A 22,478-nucleotide genomic window follows, 5' to 3' on the forward strand; every position below is an offset into this window, starting at 1 on the left:
CGTACACAAACATTTGGGGGGTTTAAAGGAACAAAACCCCCATAAATTTTTTATGTAAATATAGTAAAAAAGTAGCCGCATCTCGATAAAAACTGGCTTATCGTAAAAATATTAAGAGGCAAAAAAGTTTTAAATACGTTGTGTTCAACTAATGGTACCACAATAATGAATTAATTGGAACGTACACAAAAGTTTGGGGGGGTTCAAGGGAACAAAATCCCCATAAATTTTTTATGGGGTGGAAAAATTTCACTATAATTTGGTTTTAAGGTGGGCCTGTCATAAAAATGATACATGCCAGTTTTCAATAAAAAATCTTTGAGAGTTTTCGACATATTGAAAAAAATCGATTTTCATTTTATAACTTCAAAGGGCTGTAACTTTTTTTATGAGTACATTTGTACTAAGGTAAGTTAAGTTCAACCGAACTATTTTTGACCCCAGAATGTGTGGTATAATTTATGACCATTCTTTTCGGGACACCCTGTATAAATGGTAAATACTATTTATTGTATTCATTCATTATATAGAATCCCATTTGGAACAAAAAATAACTGTAATGTTTCCAAAATTCCTACTATATATACAACGTTATCGAGACTTTTCGTCTAGATCATGTGGTAATGCCAGTTCCGTATAAAAAATTTCTTATTCGGTTTCTTTGCAGATTTGAGTTCAAAAATGTCCTCTTTAAACAAGTCAGAAGGGTGCCAGGTGAAATTTTCGGACAGAAATTGTTTAAGCATTTTTTTAAAATAAATTCAAAAGATCACCTTTTTGCTGCGGACTATATATTTTTAGGATTTTTGGGCCATTTAAACAACAAAGGTTTCGTTTTAGTTTTTCAAAAGTTGGTAGATTTCGAGTTATAAAGAAGTTAAAATTTAAAAAATGCGAAAATACGCATTTTCGAGACTTGAAAACTCCTATGTAAATTATAATTTTTGAGATTACCAAATGCCTAAATTGAAGTGTGAAAATTCAGTTTCAAGATTCTGAAGAATAATCCGGGCATATTTCAACTTCACCGTTGTTTTTTCATTGGTAATTATGTGCGTTCACTCGACTTTTTGGCCGCCGCGAGTCGCACTATATGGTGCCTCTGTACTATATAATGGGTACATTTAATTAGTACATTGGCAATAGTTAATAAAATAAATAAATAATATGTTACTAATAAATTAGAAAATTTTAATAAAAGCCATGAATTTGTTGGGAATTTTTCGCATCAGTTCGTACGATATGTATAAGTACGATACGGGCACACCATATAGTGTGACGCGTGGCGCGTGGCGCGGTGCGGCGGCTTAAAAGTCAGGTGGATCTGCATAATTCACAATTTAAAAAGAGCGGGAATTAATCCCGATTATTCATCAGGATCTTAAAATTGAATGTTTAAACTTCAGTCTAGGTAAAAGAGTTGACAACCTCAAATATAATAATTTACATAGATATGACAGACATTCCAGACATGAGTTTCCAAGTCTCAAAAATACTCTATTTTCGCATTTTTTCAGATTTTAAATCGCTTAATAAAAAATGACAAGAGGCCTTTTTTTGTAAATGATCCAAAAAACCATAGAAAATGGATGCAATTTGTTTAAAAAAAATTGTTTAAACAGTTTTAGTCCAAGTAATGAAGCTTAAAATATGACAAAACCTCGCAATTTTTACAGAATGGATCGATTTGCTTGAAAATTTGAGCATAAGTAGTGGATAGTCCAAGAGTCAAAATCTATATGATTTTGATCCTTATGAATCTGATATGATTTTGATGAAAGGCGCTTTTATCATGGGGGTGGTTGCCACCCCATCTCGGGGGTGGAAACTATTTATTATATTTTGACTGCAAAAGTTGGTAAATACATTCATTATAAGCAAAAAATGTCCTATACATTTTTTTCATAAAATTAACAGTTTCGATTTATTCGCTATCGAAAGTGTTACTTTTATATCGAAAAAATCAATGTCTTTAATATTTATTATCTAATAATAGATTTCTGCTAATAATCCAAAAGTTTCTTCGTCAAATGCTAAATATTGTAGTTTCAAAGTCAAAAGACGCGAAAACTATCTATGCATTTAAACTAATCTAAAGCATTTAAAAATATCTATCTCCAGAAATAAAAAAAATCTTTAGCTCAAAAATGAAGTGACTTATAATGAAAAGAATGTCAGTCTCTTTTTTTTCTGCGAAAAAATAATTGGAAGCAGCCCCCTAACCACTACCCTACTTAAAATTATTCATTGACCTTATTTTTTGGTCTTGTTTATTTATATATTATTAATAGGGTCTAGAAGTTTAACCGGGTTAGAATGATTAGCTTTAAAAACAATGGAGTTTTAAAACGAATAACGAAATTTTGTAGTTTTGAAAAATGGCCTTTTCTTCAGAATAAAAATATTAGCATCAGAGATACAAAAAAATATTTACATATGAAATTGGAGCTCATCAAGAATCTGGTTTGCAAAAAGTTTTTCTGCGGTAAAAATTGAGTGAGCTAGTGACAATTCAAACTTGTAATAACATGCAAAAATCACCTTTACCAACCCTTTCAAAGTCACCTCTTTTTGCGACTGAGGATTATAAAACGATTTAATATTAATGGCCTTATAGATCTTGTAAAACCTACATAATTATTTTTTAAAAAATTTTCTAAAATAAAAAATAAAAAAGTTACGGTTAAAAAATCAGTATATTTTTTTGAAAAAAAAAAAGGAGAATTTCAATTGGAAGCATAATAATGTAAGTTAGCGGTGTTTTTAGTCATTTGCCTTATTCATTCTTCTTTATGTATTATTAATGGATTCTAAAAGTTTTAATGGCCTAGAATGATTAATTTAAAAAAAAACTGATGTTAAAAGCGAATAACGAATTTTTGTAGTTTGGTAAAAAATGCCATTCTCTTCAGAATAGAAAGAGTGCAACAGAGATACGAAAAAATACTTAAATATGATATTGTAGGTGATTTAATTCCCAAGAACTTGGTTTGAAAAAATATTTTCTACGGCAAAAATTGAGTGAATAGTAAATGAGTATATCGAAAAACATTGATTTTTTCGATTCTTCCCAGCAAACAGACCGACTGTTAATTACGTGAATTTTGGGTACATTTGTCACCAATATACGTAAATTGCTTACGTGAATTTCACGTGAAAATTTGGTTGGAATGTCACATTGAAAATACGTCTTTAAATTACTTGAATAACTCGTCTTTAATAGGCGTGTTATTTACCTTAAATAGCAGTAAAATATTTCGGGAAATTCACGTTGCAAATACGTGTTGATTAACGTATCTTTTAGGGAATGTATATATTAGTATTCACGTGAAAGATACGTCCTCGGTTCACGTAAATAATTCGACCTTAATTAACTTATGAATCACGTAATTATGATCCTCATATATGATATAAATAAAACAACCATAATATAAAGTATTAACAATGCATTTATTTAGTAGAATTTAGAGACTTTAAAACATTTGTCTTGTATAATTATTATACAATATAATGAACCAAAAATGGTACCGACCTAAAGACACATTAAAAAATTTGCCAACACAAAACACAACACAGGTCACTTTTTGTTTCTAGGAGGACACTTCGACACTTTCTTGTTTTTTTCTAATTGCATCATCGGCACTTCAACCCTCGAGCAGTGAGGTAAACGATAATACGAAAGACATTATTATAAATAAACCCGCCTAAAATAAAACGACGGAAATAAAGCTCTTCACGTTTCACTTTCACTTTTTGTTGTGAGAAATGTGAGAAGCTGATATTAGATGTTATGATCATCGATTTTAAAAATCGATTATTTTTAAATTACAGTTAAACTATTCTACTTACTTTAAATTAGTATTACGTATTTTCTTTTTGTTTTTAAATTTCTTCTACTATTAACTAATTATTGGTCTTACTAAAAATCTATTTCAATACCAGAATAATATAAAAAGATAATCCTATCGAAACGTATCTATTATTAGATAAATCGATTAATTTAGTTTTCGAACCAACTATGTTAATCATGTACCGTGGTCAGGGCCCGGATTACGTACACTCGATACGCATCGTATCCGCCATGTTTTACCATAAGGCGCTACAGTAAAACATGGCGGATACGATGCGTATCGAGTGTACGTAATCCGGGCCCAGGTGATAGTATTTAAAGGAGGAGAAAGGCTTGGTAGTACGTCATCACCGCGCGCGATTTGAAAACTAGAATCAACATCATTTTAGCTCCTGTGATATTTTTAAAGAAAATAATAGCAAAAATAGCGTCAAATCAAGGTTGGATTGAAATAGTTATGCTAAATGATTTTAAAAGCGAAATCATAAACTTTTTGTTTAAATATTGGTATTATTTACATTACTTTTACTGAAATACATCTAATTTTTCGACGTCCATAAAATACAGTGAGTAAAATTCAAGCGATACTTATTTAACCAACACCGTTGTAAAATTTAGTTTTCCAAAATATTTCTCAAAATTTAACCAAAGGAAGTTATTTCCGTTTCGTGATTATTACGTGAAATAAACGTACCTTTGCGATGTAACCGACATTCACACCTATTATAAAAAACATGTACTATATTCGTCATAATGATTTTATATTATTCTAATGTCAAACATGTATAAAGAAGCCCTAATATATAGGTGAATGATTTGGCACTGAAATACGTTTTTTTTTCCGTCATAAATCACCGATTTACGTATTCGTTGAAATTTGCCGTAAATTTAACGTAATCATCACGTAACTGGGCTCAAACCTGTTTGCTGGGTTATAAAACCAACACTTTCGATAGCGAATAAATCGAAAACTGTTAATTTCATAAAAAAAAATTATCAAACATTTTTTGCTAAGACTGAATGTTTTTTTCAACTTTTGTGGTCAAAATATAATAAAAAATTTCCACCCCCGAGATGGTGTGGCAACCACCACTCATAGTAAAGGCGCCTTTCGGCATCATATAGATTTTATTCTTCAATTGTCAAGCAAATCGATCCATTTTGTAAAAATTGCGAGGTGAAAAGCTTTCGGTTTCTGGATTATTTATGCCTAAAAATGTCTCCCACCCTTATGATTTGTTGAGTACATTTTTGAAAAGGAATCCGCAAAGAAACCAAATCAGAAATTTTTTCATACGGATGTGGCCTCGTTTCTATTCTCCTACTTTGATTTATTGCTCTCATATTCTAACCAGACCGTGTTTGTTTGTGGTCTCTAATTTTTACAAAAAATTGCATTACGAAACTTTTTTAAAGAGCAGTATTGTATGAAAAATAAATTCCTAACATTTTGTTATATAGAAAATTTTACGCATCTTCGATAGTTTCGTACATATTTTGACAAAAAATTGTATTTTTAAAAATTTCAAAAAAGATTTTTTTATTGTTTCTAACCATAATTTTTTTCAAAATTATTTATTTTATGTAAATTGCTAAAGCTTTTGGATCACCATTACTGATACTTATTTAAAAAAAAAGTTAATAATAAATAATTTAGGGTGAAAATAGCAAGGGTGGTACTTATATTGTTTTGTTACGATTACGAAAGGAATAGAAATCGAGTTAGGTTTGATTTGATGGTGTATATTTGATTATAGATTTAATATATTCGGTAGATTTGGAGAACTGAAAACAAAAAGGCCTGGCTGATGGGACTTCGCAGGTGATTCATCCAATCTACGCCATTTTAAACTAATAGGCCTGGATCCCACGAACCAAAAAAAGTTGACTAATAGCAAGCTGAAAATTTGTTAATAGCTTAATGGTGTCTAGTCGGACAAACCTTGATGTACGGGAATAATGGAACAGGGGAAGTTTTAATTGAGGAACAGTTTAAAAATTTGGAACGTCAGATTACGAAAACGTGTCATGTATTTTGTCAGACAGAACATCCAATTGATTGGTTACCCTTTCATTAAGCTCTCATGCAAAAATCAGACTGCTATTACTAACGAACATGATTCCTGTCATTTGACATGTTGTTCTGAAGCTATTTTCTTGTGGCATTTTTGCAACTAACTAGTTTTGCTGGGAAATAAGCCACAATTTTACTAAAAAAATGATTTTATTAACGTTTCGACACCAAAATCGGCTATTTCTTCGGACAAACTCTTTTTTTTTTAATTTTATATGATGTGGAACGTAAAGATACATAAAACCCTAATTTTTCACTTTTTCATATCCAACCGTTATTTTTTAAGAGCCATTTAGATATTTAACATCTATATAAACAAAAGACGGTCGTGTTAGTTACCAATACTTATATTTATAACTCGAGAACGACTAAATAGATTTTTAGGTAATTTTATACGTATATTCGACCGAATTGCGTATAGTTTGTTATTTATTTCTCATATCCGTACATCATAACGGGGGCTGCCCCCCTAATATATTTTTTTGGACAGATTGTTTTTTTAAATATTGTATGATGTGGAAGGCAAAGGTAAATACAATCCTAAATTTTCACCTTTCATCTCCAACCTATTCGTGTGTCTCGCTAAAACTCGAGAATAACTGAACCGATTTAGCTAATTTTGATGTTGAATTATTTGTAGAAGTTCAGGGAAGGTTTATAAGGTTTTATATAGTCAGTTTAGTAGCCACCAAAATTTTTACATCTATAATATGTATAAAAATGCTCTTTTCACAGTGGTTGTTGCCGTACTCCTCCGAAACGGTTTGACCGATTTTTATGAAATTTTACGCCTATATTCGGCAGGACTGAGAATATGTTGTTATCTATTTTTCATATCCGTAGGTCATAAGGGGGGTTGTCCCTGATACTTTTTCTATTTCTTCGGACAAACTCTTTTTTTTTAATTGTATATGATGTGGAACGTAAAGATGCATAAAACCCTAATTTTTCACTTTTTCATCTCCAACCGTTATTTTTTAATAGCCATTTAAATATTTAACATCTATATAAACAAAAGACAGTCGTGTTAGTTACCAATACTTATAACTCGAGAACGACTGAATAGATTTTTATGAAATTTTACACGTATATTCGACCGGACTGAGTATAATTTGTTATTTATTTTTCATATCCGTACGTCATGACGGGGGCTGCCCCTTTTTTTTTGAACGGACTGTTTTTTCTTAATTTTGTATGATGTGGAAGGCAAAGGTAAAAACAATCCTAAATTTTCACCTTTCTATCTCCAACCGTCTATCCAATTTTTACATCTATATGTATAAAAGCTCTTTTCACAGTGTTTGTTGCCATACTCCTCCGAAACGGTTTGACCGATTTTTATGAAATTTTACGCCTATATTCGGCAGGACTGAGAATAGGTTACTATCTATTTTTCATATATGTAGGTCATAACGGGGGTTGTCAATGACGCCATAACTCTCATAATAATGACGGGAAAAATACGAAATTAAATAGGTAGACTCATTGCTGAATTCCGAGCAGAACTGTACTAAAATTTTTTCTGTAGCGCAATAGGTGTCCGAAATACAATTTCTCAAGCCGTAGAAATATTTTGAGGACAGAAGAAGAACGAGCGACAAATTTCATAGAAGAGAAGTGGAACAGTTTAACTTTGGGGCTCAAATTGAGCAAAATATGATTTTTTTAATTTTTCGAAATTTTCAAAAAATATCTCTAAACGGAACTTTTCTGACTAACCGTAAGCAGGAGACAAATTCTGAGCACACGAAAAGAACAATCAGCAAGTTATAAAATTTTATTTAATTTTAATTAATTTTGTTTAATTTTAATTAATTTTATTTAATTTAAGTATTTTAGTTATTTTCGTTTATTTTATTTTATTTCATTTTTTGATTCCATTTATTTTTTTTATTTTGTTTCATTTTATTAAATTTTATTTATTTTTTTTAGAACCTATTTACTTTTATTTAATTTTATTCAGTTTTATTTTATCTTATTTACTTTTATTCAATTTCATTTAATTTTAATTTACTTCATTTACTTTTTTATTTAATTTTGTTTAGTTTTATTTAATTTTATGAAATTATATTACTTTCTATTTAATTTTATTTCATTTTATTTAATGTTATTTAATTTTAATTTAATTTTATTTTATTTAATCAACACTTTTAGAGTTGGAACCACCCCGAACCCAATCATAAATACAGGGTTGTTTTGAATGTAGATAAAATAAATCTGTTATATTCATTATAAGATAAACAAATTTAAGATTGTAACTGTTACAGTACTAACTTTATTTTGCTACTTCTAACTGAACTTTATTACTTCAAACATCATGTGTAATTAAATAAAAATAATAATAAAACCTCATTCACATCGAGCATTTTTTGATTATTAATTACGAATTCCTTTTGTTTATTTTAAGTTTATTGTTTACAAAAGTTTGTTTTTATCTAATGAGGCAGGACGAAGTCTGCCGGATCAGCTAGTGATTAATATTTTTTGTATTTTGACAACGACACAGTATCGAAAACCTCCACTTTTACCCTCCGTAACTCTGGAACCGTTGAGTTTATAACAATTATGTATAGGACCTTTTTTGTTTTAAATTTTATGTAGAACATTTTTGTATAGAACATGGTTTACGCTAAAGCATAATTTTACAAATATTGAGGAAAGACGAAAAACAAACAGTAATTTACCGACTTCCCTCCTATCTCCCCCCAAACCGGATTCTCAAAATGGTGTAACTTTTTACTGAACAATATATGGATCATATAGAACAATTTGGTGTTCAGGAAAACTTTTACTTTGGATGTCTGGGTTAGGCCTTTTTCCGACCAATTATACTATACTACCTCGCTGTAACTTTGGAACCGTTCATTTTAGAAGGATTATGCATATGACCTTTTTTATTTCAAATTTAATGTAGAACATTTTTGTATACAAGATTGTTCATGCTATACCGCATAGTTTTAGAAATATTGACGAAAAACGTAAAAAACTACGAATTTCCCGAATTCTCTCCCCCCTAAACCCGACACTCAAAATGGTATGACGTTTTTCTGAACATTATGTGGATCATATAGAACAATTTGGTGTTGGAGGTGAGAACACTTTGGATGTCTGGGTTTGGGTCTAGTTATACCATACTATAAATAAAATTACCAGAGAACGGCAGTTCTCGCCAGTGGCGCACACCTACACTCAATACACGCGACACTATATTATACACGAAATTTTCGATTTTCTAAATCTGACTGAATTGAAAATTGGGCCAACTCCAATCTTAAAGTTCAGGAAAAGACTCACCCATTCATATGTCAACCATCCATTTTGGTCCAAGGGTGTGGATTTTACGGCCCTTCCTATTTAGGGTCTGTTTTTCGTTCTCGTTCCCAAAACTCCCAAAAAATTCGAAAATTTAACTCCGGCCTTTGCGGCTTCTAATAGAAGCGATCATTACCTTCCCAACGCATGTCTAATTTTGAAAATCGGTTATACCGTTCAAAAGTTACCGAGCGCAGAAGTATGAGTCAATTTTTATTTAAAAAAGGGAAAATGTTTGTGGATATGTATGTATGTATGTATGTATGTGTGTGGAAAAGTTAAACCGATCTGAATTTTTTTTCTGTGTTTGAAGAGGGGGTGAGGGCCGATTCAGAACCGGTGTAGTTTGTGAGTTTTGAATACCCATAAGCCAGCTATAGGACTTGGTATGTACAAACATAATATTTTTTGGCGGCATATATCTTCGGTTCAAGAAGAGACAGGACAACAGTAAATACACCAAATCAATAGCGTTGAGTTAAGCTTTTAAATGGTGTCTAAGCTGTCAGGATCAGACATACTCAGACAGGCTCAGTATAGCCGAAAAATTGAAAAACCAAACTTTGAAAATTTTGGTTTTTCGATAATTAGTCAAAATTTCAACCTACGAATTACGCCAATAACTGAGATTTTGTAGAAGGACTCTAGACGAATCTAACGGTGTATACCTTATATCCAGGAAAATTCGAATTTTTAAGTTATAGGCTTCAAAAGTATGATCAAATCTATTTCTTATGGGAAAAAGTTTTTCAAGCTCAATAATTCGTGTAATAGCTTCAGTTATCATACTTGACCTTAGATGCATAAGATACTACTTGTCAATACGTTTCAAACTCATGTTTAGTGAAGAAAATCGGTTAAGCCGTTTAGAAGTTAATAAGCTACAAAAGTATAATCCAATTAACGATTATTCCCTAAATGGTTTATGTAGTTGTAGTATTTACGACGCTAATTTGATCTGGCAACGGGCAATCCGAGTTCATTTACCGACCATCCCAATATTTTTTCAATCTATTTCGAATAGAAAAAAAAATCAAGTGTACATTCGATGGACACTAGATCATTTGGGAGATAATTCGACAAAGGCGACCATTTATAAAGCTTAACGTGCAATCGAGAAACATTGAGTTCAACTTTATACATTTAATTTATAAATAACTTTGAAAAACTCCTGATAAAAGAATAAAAAACCGCTACACGCCGTAAAAATGAGTGGCGCATACAATATTCCAGCTACAAAAGATCTTATATGAATATTACGTGGCGCGAAAATGTATTTTCATTTTGATGCAAAACAAAATTCTAGTTTTACTTTAAAATATTTTTTCATAATATTTGCTAAATTTGAAGTAAACGCGCCACAAAAGAGTTTCAAAATTCAAACTGTATCAAAGTTACTCTTTTGTGGCGCGTTTTACTTCAAATTTGGCAAATATTATGAAAAAATATTTTAAAATTAAACTAGAATTTTGTTTTGCATCAAAATGAAAATACATTTTCGCGCCACGTAATATTCATATCAGATCTTTTGTAGCTGGAATATTGTATGCGCCACTCATTTTTACGGCGTTTAGCGGTTTTTTATTCTTGTTAAATAATGCACCGATAAATATGCAAATACCTACACTTTTCTTTCAGAGCAGTCCCTTCTTACATACCTACACGAGTATTAGTGCAGTCACTGAAGGTTTTCACCTCCGATTTCGTTGAACCTCCATCGATTTTCATGAAAATTGATGAGCAGTTAGAGAATACCTCAAGGAACAAAGGTGACATGGTGCCAACTTGCGCTTTTACCCTGGGGGTGGATGCCACCCCTTCTCGGGGGTGAAATTTATTTTATTAAAAATAACACCATAAATCGAAAGAGGGACAAATTCTAAGCAAAATTTGTTATATTAAGGTATTAACATAAATCAATACTTTTTGAGTTATTAAAGATCAAAGATTTTATTTTTCGTAAAAAAATGCATTTTTTGAAGCTTTTTTTTCACGTATAACTCAAAAACTATTAGCTTTTACTAAAAAGTGATTCTTAATAAAAATTGAAGACCATAAAAAATTGAATACACTATTCACCTAAACTACTAAACTAATGTTAATTCAAAGTGAGTTATAGGTAATTGAATGTATATTTTTTCGATGAGTACTCAAATTTAAGTTTTCAAGCTTAAATAACGGGAAAATGATGCATTTTATAATATATACCTGTTTAACACTTATCAAAGTACTTCAAAATACCTAACAAATGAACTCCAGAAGAAGTTAATAGCATCAAAATTAAGGAAGTTATGATGAAACTAAGAGAACCCTTTCGAATTTTTTAGGAAAAAGTCAAAAATAAAACATACGCCATTTCCACAAAAATTAAAATTTATATTAGTCCTTACAAAAATTTCTTTGTATTAGCATAAGTAATGATTTTACCAATTTTTACCGGTTTAGAATGCATATTTTTGAAAAAAAGTTATGATTTGAAAAAATCAGAAATTTTAAAATAATCGTCATTTTCATTTTCTTTTGATAATAACTATAACAATACCCAATATACGTAAAAAGTGGTAAATAACCAAATTTTAGTTTTTTCAATATCAAATATACCTTTTTACCATTTCTGTAGGGTGAAAAATAACCGAGATACAAACGTTTAAAACTTAAATTTTGCTGCGAAAACCATGTAACGGTGGCCATTTAATCTTTGATTTTTAAAAAAGTAAGGTATTTGAAAGATTAAATTGAACGCTTGTTAATAGCCTTTAGAATGACCTTTTAAACCGTTTTTAGGTGAACCTGATGTCTTAAAAATTAACGGAGTTATTAAAAAGAAGCGAAATGAATTTCGACACGATTCGAGTTCTCTGCTTAACCCAGGTATAATCATACCAACAGGCACCGCTAGGAAAACATTCCACTTTGCGGTTCAGAGAACCCACATGAGACGAGTCTGTGTAGTACTCTATACAGAGTATGGCATTAGTAAAACCAAACCGTAGATTTTCTTATTTTATTATTTTATTAAACAGAAACCATAACATTTTTTGGAAAAATTTTTAAAAGATAAAGTTTGAAAAATTTTTGGAGCATAAATTTTAATGCTATTAACTTCTTCGATATCTCACTTCATAGATATTTTTAAGTACTTTCACAAATAATGTTTAATAAGTTTATGTTATAAAATGCATCATTTTCCCGTAATTTAAGCTTTAATACTTAAATTTGGGTACTCGCCGAAAAAAATATGCATTCGATTACCTATAATTCACTTTTAGTTAATATTAAAAGATTTTTTTAATAAGGAGTTTATTTGATTTTTTATTAACTTACATTTTGGTAGAAAAACTTTTTTGTAAAAACTTATAGTTTTTGAGTTATCTATGAAAAATCGGTTAAAAACATGCATTTGTCTTACGAAAAATTAAAATTTTTGATCTTTATTAACTCAAAAAGTTTTGATTTATTTTAATAACTTTATAAGTATAACAAATTTTGCTTAGAATTTGTCCCCCTATCTAACTATGGGGTTATTTTTAATAAAATAATTTTCATCCCGAGAAGGGGTCGCATCCACCCCCAGGGTAAAAGCGCAAGTTGGCACCATGTCACCTTTGTTTCTTGAGATATCCTCTAACCACTCACCAATTTTCATGCAAATCTATGAAGGTTGAACGAAATCGGAGGTAATAGCTCATATCCACCTTCAGTGTCTCAACTATATTTATTTATACTAAGTAAAGCTATAGGTAGGTATACCTAAATAAATTAAATTCTCTTTTCGCTTTTTCTGGTTTTGCTAGCAAATTCTTAAATTATGGGAATAAACCCAAAAATTGGGTCTTCCTTTACTTACACAAAAATAATGTGGTTATTTGTTTATTAATCTTAAATAATAGTTAAATTAAATGACCCAGTAGTTAGTTAATATTCTTCCATTATCTTCCATATTTTTATTTTCCTAAATATATTATATGCGAGTTGGTGTGTATATGAATAGGGTCGTATACGAATTGGTAAGTCTGCGTTTTGCGTGTACGAGAGTTATGATTCTATGAGTTAGTTTTCGATGCGTTGGGTACAACCCCCCTATGAGGTTTATTATTCTAATTAAAAATGTCACTACTAGATGGCGGGAATGTTTTCTATTTGGTTAATAAAAAACGAGAATATTATAATAGGGGTATTTTAACATTCTGTTTAATAAAAAAGAAAAAGTTCCTAATAAAATTCATTTGTAAATATCATAAAACAAATATTTGTCTCGTACGCCCGTCTTTGTAACTATCTACATCTACATAATATAGTTAGTATATATGTAGTCCATGATATGCGGCCGCTCCTGTATGAAAAATTTTCTTTTTCGGTTTCTTTCTTTCGGTTTTAGCAGATTCCTGTTCAAAAATGCCCCCTTTTAACAGATCAAAAAGGGTACCGGGCATAGATAAGAGACCGGGTGAAATTTTTGGACAGAAATTGTTTAAATTTTTTTTATTTTAATCAAATTCAAAGGAATACCTATTCTTACTACAGAAAATATTTTTAGGGTTTTTCAGTGGTGTCATGGCAAAATTAGCAGTGACGGAACGCACTTTCCTTAACTTTTTTACAAGTAAAATATTACTCTATGTTTTTTTTGTCGCGCAAACGCTTCTGCTGTAAAAATGCATGTTTTTCTACTCAATTTAAATCTGCGTTGTACTTGCAGTGGGACAATAAACGCCGCACCTGTCCCATAAGGATCTTTTGATGCATCTGTGTAAATAGCAGTATACATTTGATATTTGTTTAATAGCTGATTGATTATTTCATTATTAATATATCTTAATTCAGAATATCTAGGTATAATTACCTGAATGTTCAAGAATAAAACATCTAAGTTGGCTTTAACTGTTGTAGGCAGGCCCGTGCGCAGAATTTGTTTATGGGGGGGGGGGGGGGGTTTTGACATATGTGTATCATGTTAGGTTATGAAGTTAATAAAAAAATATCAATAATCAAAAATGTCTTTTTGAGACAAAATATTTCACAAAAATTAACATTAGTTTTATAAAAGTCAGACTGTCGGTCTGTAGTTAATTTACATATTATATTTTTATTAACTAAATTTAAACATCAGTTAGCCCACAAACGATGCTTTGCGTTTCCACTCCTTCTTACAGGTCTCCATAATCGATACTATCGATGGTTGCATTCACAATGACACTGATAATAGGAGGTAAAAAAGGCGGGAAAATTCAAAAAAAACGTGCACAAGATCGAGAAAGTTGAGAATGTCGAAACAAAAATTGACAACTAAATATTTATTATCAAGTCGGTTTGACTTTCGTAGAATAAGGACTATTGCTAGTGGAAAATTAGGTGGAAAAATTCTCGATGGGGGGGGGGTTAGAACCCCCAAAACCCCCCTGCGCACGGGCCTGGTTGTAGGGAAGAAGTCTATTGAGTTTCTAAATCCTTCACATAAAGGAGGTGAGTTTCTATTAGACCAGTATGATCCTGTAAGGTCCTGAATATTTAGGGTGGAGATCTTTTGAGTAAGTGATGAATTTTTGACTTTGCACTTGATTATCATTTTTTCTGCCAATAATTGCCTTCTCAGCTCTAATGGAGGTTCCACAGTTTCTACTCTTAATGGTTCAATTGGAGTTGATTTCATTGCACCAATGCAGAGTCGCAAAGCTTTGTTTTGTAAAGTATCTAATTTTTTTAATAAGTTATTATTAGCACTGCCATATAAGAAGCTGCCATAATCTATAATGGACCTTATATATGATTTATAAAAAGTTAAGGCTGTTTGGGGCTCCGCCCCCCACCATGTCCTCATAATACATTTCAAGAAGGTTAATCCCTTACTAATTTTTGTAAAATTTCTTCAATGTGTGCTCTAAGGGTTAATTTTTTATCTAGAGTGATTCCGAGATATTTTATTTGGTTGGTTAAAGAAAAATTAATATCATTCAGCTGTATGGTCGTACAATTTGGAATATTGTGTCGGGTGAAAATGACCACTTTTGATTTATGCGGAGATAAATCAAAACCTAGATTACTTATATTCTGGATGAAAGGTGTAACTGCTGTATTCAAACTTTGTAAACTTTTATCATAACTTCTTGCATGTGTGTAGAAGACGAAATCATCAGCGTACTGAATAATATTTGCATTAGGTGAAATATTGTGTAAATCATAGGTGTATATATTGAAAAGTAATGGTGATAAAACCGATCCTTGAGGTAAACCCTTTGTTACCAAACGATATTCAGAAATGATGCCGTTATCTTTTCTAATTGCTACTGATCTATTTATGTATAGTTTAAGTATGGTGTCTGCTACTTCTTCTGGAATTTGTGAGTTGATCATTTTATTTCGTAGTATAGTAGAGTCTACACTATCATAAGCTCCTTTTATATCAAGAAATAATGAAGCTTGGTAGTCATTTCGAGAAAGACACAGCTGTATATCTGTAACCAGTTGACCAACAGCATCACCAGTGCCATAATTTATTTTAAAACCGTACTGACTTTGAGGAAAAGCATTTGTGTTCTTGAACCACCATTCCAATCTGTTTTTGACAATCCTTTCAAACATTTTTAATATACATGGTAGCAAAAAATGGGTCTGTATGATTCGCTTTCATCTGGGTTTTTATCGGGTTTCAGAATAGGCACAACAATAACTTTTTTCCACTCTTCGATACATTCACCGTGTATCCAAATGCCGTTCATTATTTGGGTTAAAAATATTTTAGCATTAATTGGTAAATGATAAAGCATAGGATATCGAATTTGATCATATCCAGGAGAGTTATTTTTTCTATTATCTAATGCAAAGTCAATTTCATTTAAACCTGTAGGCTCCAAAAATATACGATGATTTTCCTTGTTTTGTTCTCGCTTGGTCATTAAATGGTTTATATTGTTATACACCATTGGCGGAGCTATTATATGGAAAAATGATCTTGATAGTTAGAGTTACCAGATTTCTTAGTGGTTTTAGTATGTCTTTGCATTTTTTTTGCTTGGGACCAGAGCTCCTTAACTGGAGTATTTTTGTTTAAATTCGCACACCACATACGCCAGTTATATTTAGCTTTTTCTTTGAGATACTTCTTAACTCTGGCTATAACTTCTTTGCACATTATATAATTTTCCAGAGTGCTATTTATTTTATAAATATGCAGTTTGTGTTTTCTCTCTTTTATAGCTGCCTCACATTCGTTGTCCCACCAAGGTGGTAAAACTTTTGTGAATTTATTTCTAGGAGACTTGTTTATAGGTATTGCTGTTGAGGCCGCAGCGTTAATTCCTTCTATTAAAAAATCGTATTTAGATTGCGTTGTATTATCTTCAGGATGATTTTCGGTAAAAAATGTACAGGCTGTATCTTCGTATATATCCCAGTTTGCCTTGCGTAGATTCCATTTAGTCTTAGGGTTGAAAGTTGTATCATTTGGATATAAATGTTTGTCTATTTCGATAATAACTGGAAAATGATCTGATCCCATCACATCCTTAAGTGTATACCACTCACAATCAATAGCAAGATCTGATGACGAAAATGTTAAGTCAACCACAGATCTAATGTTATTTCTTGTAAATCTGGTAGTTTCTCCAGTATTCAAAAGCACTAGATCAGTATTCTCAAGAACGTCTAATACCTGAGTTCCTTTGGGATTTATTTTATATGAGCCCCACATCTCATGGTGTGCATTGAAGTCGCCTCCTATAATACCTGTACCATTTAGTGTGTTTAATACATTTTCCCAATCTGAACGGCTTGTCCTTATGTTGGGTGGGCAGTAGACTGAGAAACATTTAAAATTTTCCTTATTATTAATTATGATCTGGATACCACAAATTAATATTTCATTAGAAAAATTTTGACGAACATTAGCTAGAGCTAGAGTATAGTTAAAAGTTTTTTTAATTAGGATTGCACCACCGGCGTAACCGTCATCCCTATCTTTACGTACAATATTGTAACCACGAAAAGAAATATGTCGGTCAGTCCTAAACCAAGTTTCGGATAATAAAGCTATATCAATTTGATGTTCTTCTAAACATTTCACTAAACTTATCTTATTAGAAACTGCTGATTGAGCATTCCATTGCAAAATTTTTAATTTATTTCCTTTATTGGCCGTTTCCATAAAAGTGACCTATTTTATTGCGAATAATATCAGTATCAATGTTTTTAAGATCATCAAAAGAATTAAAATCATCTAAAACACTTTGAAAAATATTAAGAAACATGGACATAAAATCATTAGAATTAATTTCAAGGTTAGATTTATCAAATGAAGGTAAAGGTTTACTGGGCCCAAACGTGAAAGGGAACATTGGCGTTTCTACAGGAGCAGACAATTTCTTTCTTTTAGCTGGGATTCTTGGTTCCGTAGTTTGTGAATAAGGATACACAGGAAATGAGGTGGTTTTGTTCTGCTGTGAAGTAGTTGGGTGAAGTAGTTGGGTTTGTGGAGGAAACTCTAGGCTCATTAATGAAGTTGTAGGCATTTGTTTTTACTTGAGGAAGATTAGGAAAACTATCCATGCTTTGAGTATCCAAAACTGAAAATCTATTATTTGTATTTAAAGTCGAAAAGTAGTTATTCCGAAGATTATTTTTTGCTTCCAAAAAGGTTAAATTTTGCTCCGCCATAAATTTTTTAATTTTGTTTTGTTCAATGAATATAGGACAACTTTTAGAAATTGATTTATGCTGGTCAGTCTTACAATGTGTGCAGAAACTATCTTGCGGATCTCTACATTCATGTTTGTCGTCTTTTTCTTTTGTACAATTAAGGCAGAGAGTTTTAGTGCTGCGACAATTTTTTGCTACGTGTCCATGTTCAAGACACCTGAAGCACTGAACAACTTTATGTATATAAGATTCGACTGCACATGAAACACTGTTAAGAAAAACATGTGTAGGTAGTACATTGTCTTCAAAAGTCAATAAAATCATCTATCTTGGTATATAAGTATTTTCTCCGTCTACGATTATTTTTCTTTTAAATCTACTTACCTCTGTTATAGTTATAGGAGAGATAATATTTTCAAACAGATATTTATCATTAAAACTTGTATCAACATTTCTGATAATGGCTTTTCTTTGCAACAAATTATTAGGAATGAAAGCATTTATATTATGGTCTTGTAAACGTTTGTCATGAATTAATTTATTAGCATCTTTTATTGATTTTAACTCAACTCTTACTCTATTCTTACCTACACTACTGATGCTAATTATGTTTTGGACAGCAAGAATCTTATGGAGAATGTGGCCTATCTTCATTGCGTGAATTTTACCCATATTCTCTTCTTTATTTGATTTTTCAATGAAAATATACACTTTATTAGAATAAAGATGAGCTTTCTGCAAATTAAACATTTTTTTTGGATGGCTCCTTATCAACGACAGCATTATTTTCAACTTGAGCATTATTTGGTATATTTTGGATCTCCAAACTATTTTCCAAGTCCATATTTTGTGTTCCCCCTTCATCAGGGGGATCTTCTTTCCCCATTATAGTGAACTGAACAATTCACTTTAAAAAACTTTCCAAAACTTTTGTGTATAGATAAATTGGTTTTAGATAAATCGAAATTGACGCGTACTGAACGAAAGAGCCGTTAAATATCCACAGAAAAATTAATTTTACTGGTAGCAGATTTTAATCGGTACTTTCAGTTTGACGTTTATTTTGACAAATGTTAATACAAGTTACGTTTGCATATTTTAAAATGTATAATATGGTACATTCCATGTCAAATCACTCGGGCAAAATCTTTTGGATCTCCGATTTTTCTGAAACTTAGTGTATAGCTTCCGCGGGACGCAAAAATAAGATATTTAAGGTCAAAAATGACTCATTTCAAACAAAAATGATTTCTTTTTATCTTTATCAAAAGTTGATAGTTTTCGAGTTAAAAGTAAAAGCGATTTAAAATCTGAAAAGTGTGAAAATAAGCTTTTCAGAACTTGCAAACTATTTTCACAATCAAAAAATTGTCAGGATGACACGTTTATCATATTCCACAATTAAAACTTCCCCTGTTACAGTGTTCCCATACATCAAAGTTTGTCAGACTTAACGCCTTCAAGCTACGATCCTAGTTTGCTATTAATCAACTTTTCTTTGGTACGCGGGATCCAGGACTATACAACATTCACACCTCTAGAAGTTACTAATAAAAAATATATACAATAAAACCTAATATATGCTAAATGAGACATGATAAAGTTGGTGTTAAAATCTCTGAAGGCACATAAGTATCTATATATTGTAATAATGCAATATTGTTTACTGTCTCCTTGAAAACGAAATTTTTAAATACAAGGGACAAAGTACAACTGCTAGATATACAAATACTTTATTACATACATATACACATCTTAATGTCAATCATAATTACATATTACAAACCGAAATTACACAACAATTGCTGGATACATTCTTTGATGTTACCTACAATTTGTGTTAGATCACGCATTTCCTTATTTTGTTTCCGAGAATATTGGTAGTGGTAAATAAACTTTGTAATTTACGAATATCGTCATGGTAGTATGATATAATATGTTCCTTTATTTATAATATAGTCCTGAGCTTCCTCAGAGGAACTCTATTTTTCTAATGCATTGATTTCAAGCCAGGATTTCCCCATTTCTTTTCCTTCGTCCGCAGTACTCTCCTCTTCCAAGTTTTTTTAGGTTTGCCTTGACTTAAAGATATCATCTGTGGATCGACGGAGTCTGTGACCCAGCGATTTCCAATATTTTCACCTCATTACTTTATTATATTTTCTTGGGGGTTGGTTCCATAAATTTTCATTGGAATAAATTCGTTATTTTGTAAGCCAGCGATTTTAAGTAAAAATTCTTAAACAGGTCGATTTTTATTTTTAAATTATGATTTTTTGACTAGTATATATAGGGTGAGGCAGATAAACGGCCTATTAGAAGTATCTCGAGAACTACAGGCAACAGTATCATGAAAATCGGAATGAAGGGGTTTTGAATAGTGATCTATTGAATTAAAATATTTTTATTAATTTGCCACTTCCGGTTATACCGGAAGTTGCTTAAAACTTCGTTTTTTTAAATGGGACACGTTAAAAATAAAAATCGAGCTGATTCGTAATTTATCTCCACAGTCTCCCATTCTCGAGAAAATGAATTTATTTCAACTCAAACGTCCTCACTGTACCTATAACTTCAGAGGCTTATATCTCAGAACTATAATTTTTTGGAGCTACGCGCCCATGAAGTCTTTTGTTCTACATATCAAGGACTACCAGAATACAAAGTATCAGAGCATTTGACAGAGAGCCATTTCCCATAAGGTTCCTGCGGGGTCCTTTCTCACCTTTAGTACCAGCCTTGGAGTATAAGCTTTTATTTGACACCTCATTTGACACCTCATTTGTCATTATATCTGGTATATTGACGAAATAATTACATTCGCGATCGGACGGACCGACGGACAGACAGCCTAGCTCAAATTTCTCACCTTTGGTACCATCCTTGGATTATAAGCTTTCATTTGACACCTTATTTGTCATTCTACCTAGTATACTGACGGAGCAGTTATATTCGCGGTCGGACGGACCGACGGACAGACAGCCTAGGTCAAATTTCTCACTTTTAGTGCCATCTCATATAATTAACGCTTCTATTGAGAAAAACGAAAATTGGTACACATATTTATCTTCTAGAGATAAATCGACTCCATGTATTGCGAATTTCTAGTACCGGTCATAGGCGTCCGTTTTGGGTAGAGCAACAGTTATTTTATCGCATAACTTTTTTATCATTAATTTTTAAGCATTTTTGACTCTGTATTATTAAATTGTGAGGTATTCTACAACTAAAAGGTACTCTTGTCTTGTTTTAGGTCGATAGGATACATGCACCGTTTTCTAAAAAATCGATTTATAAATTTTTCCTTTTTTGAATTTCCAAAAAAAAATTTCAAAAAAAACTATTTAGAAATCCAAAAACTGGTACGTTTATTTATATTTCATAGATGAATCGATTTCATTAATTGCGAATTTCTAGTACGGTGATATGCGTCCGTTTTGAGTAGGTTAACGGTTATTTTATTCCATAACATTTTTATCTTTAATTTTTAAGCATTTTTGACTCGAGATTATTAAGTTATGAGGTATGATGTATTCTAGTACCAAAAGTTACTCTTGCTTTAAGTTGGTAAAATACACCGTTTTTTTTTATTCAAATTCAAAAAACGAAAAATTGTCAAATCAATTTTTCTAGAAAACCGTGTGTCCTACAAACTTAAACCAAGAACACCTTTTAGTACTAAAATGTCTCACAATTTAATAATCCAGTGTAAAAAATGCTTAAAAGTTAAAGAGAAAAAAGTTGATAAAATAACCGTTGCCCTACCCAAAACGGACGCCTATGATCGGTACTAGAAATTGGCCATGGATGGAATCGATTTATCTCTTAAAGATAAATATACGTACCGATTTTAGTTTTTCTAAATTGAAGCGTTCTGGAGGTATTTAAGAAAAATTAATTACAAGACGCCATCTTCAAAGAGCTCTAGCTCCCTTAGAAAGCATTTTCGGACTAGGTGAATTGGATTAAAATATCTTAAGATTATCTGAGAAATCTCCTGTTTTCGTTTGTCGGTAGAGTTTCTGGACACCCTATATAATATTAATGCGTTTTTCCATTGTACTTTGTGTTTGTGGTCATTTTGTCAGGCAAGTTTGTATATCTGGGATCTGTCAAAATATCTTTTGTATGATTTATGCTGATTTATCACAAGTTATAACTAACTGCAAGACAACTAAGTGGTCTTGTAGTTTCTCACAGATAAAAATTTATTGCATTTGCACGGCATTTAACAATGCAGTGCATTGATTTCTCGTTTGTGTTGTTGGGTTTGGTTGTAGGATAGGACAGATCTCACTGTGTTGGTTGTTTTAAATGCTGTTGTGATATCATATTTTTATTTCCTATAGTGTTTAATTTTTGTTTATTTTTCTTTGTTTCTTTTACATATGGTATTGTTGTTATCTTCAAATCTCTTCTTGAGACTATTTCTGAATTGTTTCTGATGTTATGTTGTTTCTTTCTTTTAATCTTCTTAAATTCGTTGTTTATCAATGATTAATCATTTTTTAAAGATATTTAATTTTGTTAACAGAGTTTTTCCTCCTGAAATTATCCTTTGTTTAAGCAATGGAGCGGTTTGTGCTCTATTATGTAGCGATTTGATGATTT

General features: G+C 31.3%; 1 protein-coding gene across 1 annotated transcript in view; it reads left to right on the forward strand.

The window, feature by feature from the left end:
• Nucleotides 1–22,478, forward strand: part of LOC114329580 (alpha-amylase) — a 412,355-nt gene that overhangs the window by 73,348 nt on the left and 316,529 nt on the right. The window lies entirely within an intron of this gene.

Source organism: Diabrotica virgifera, chromosome 1 (genome assembly GCF_917563875.1).
Source record: "Diabrotica virgifera virgifera chromosome 1, PGI_DIABVI_V3a".
Classification (NCBI taxonomy): domain Eukaryota; kingdom Metazoa; phylum Arthropoda; class Insecta; order Coleoptera; family Chrysomelidae; genus Diabrotica; species Diabrotica virgifera.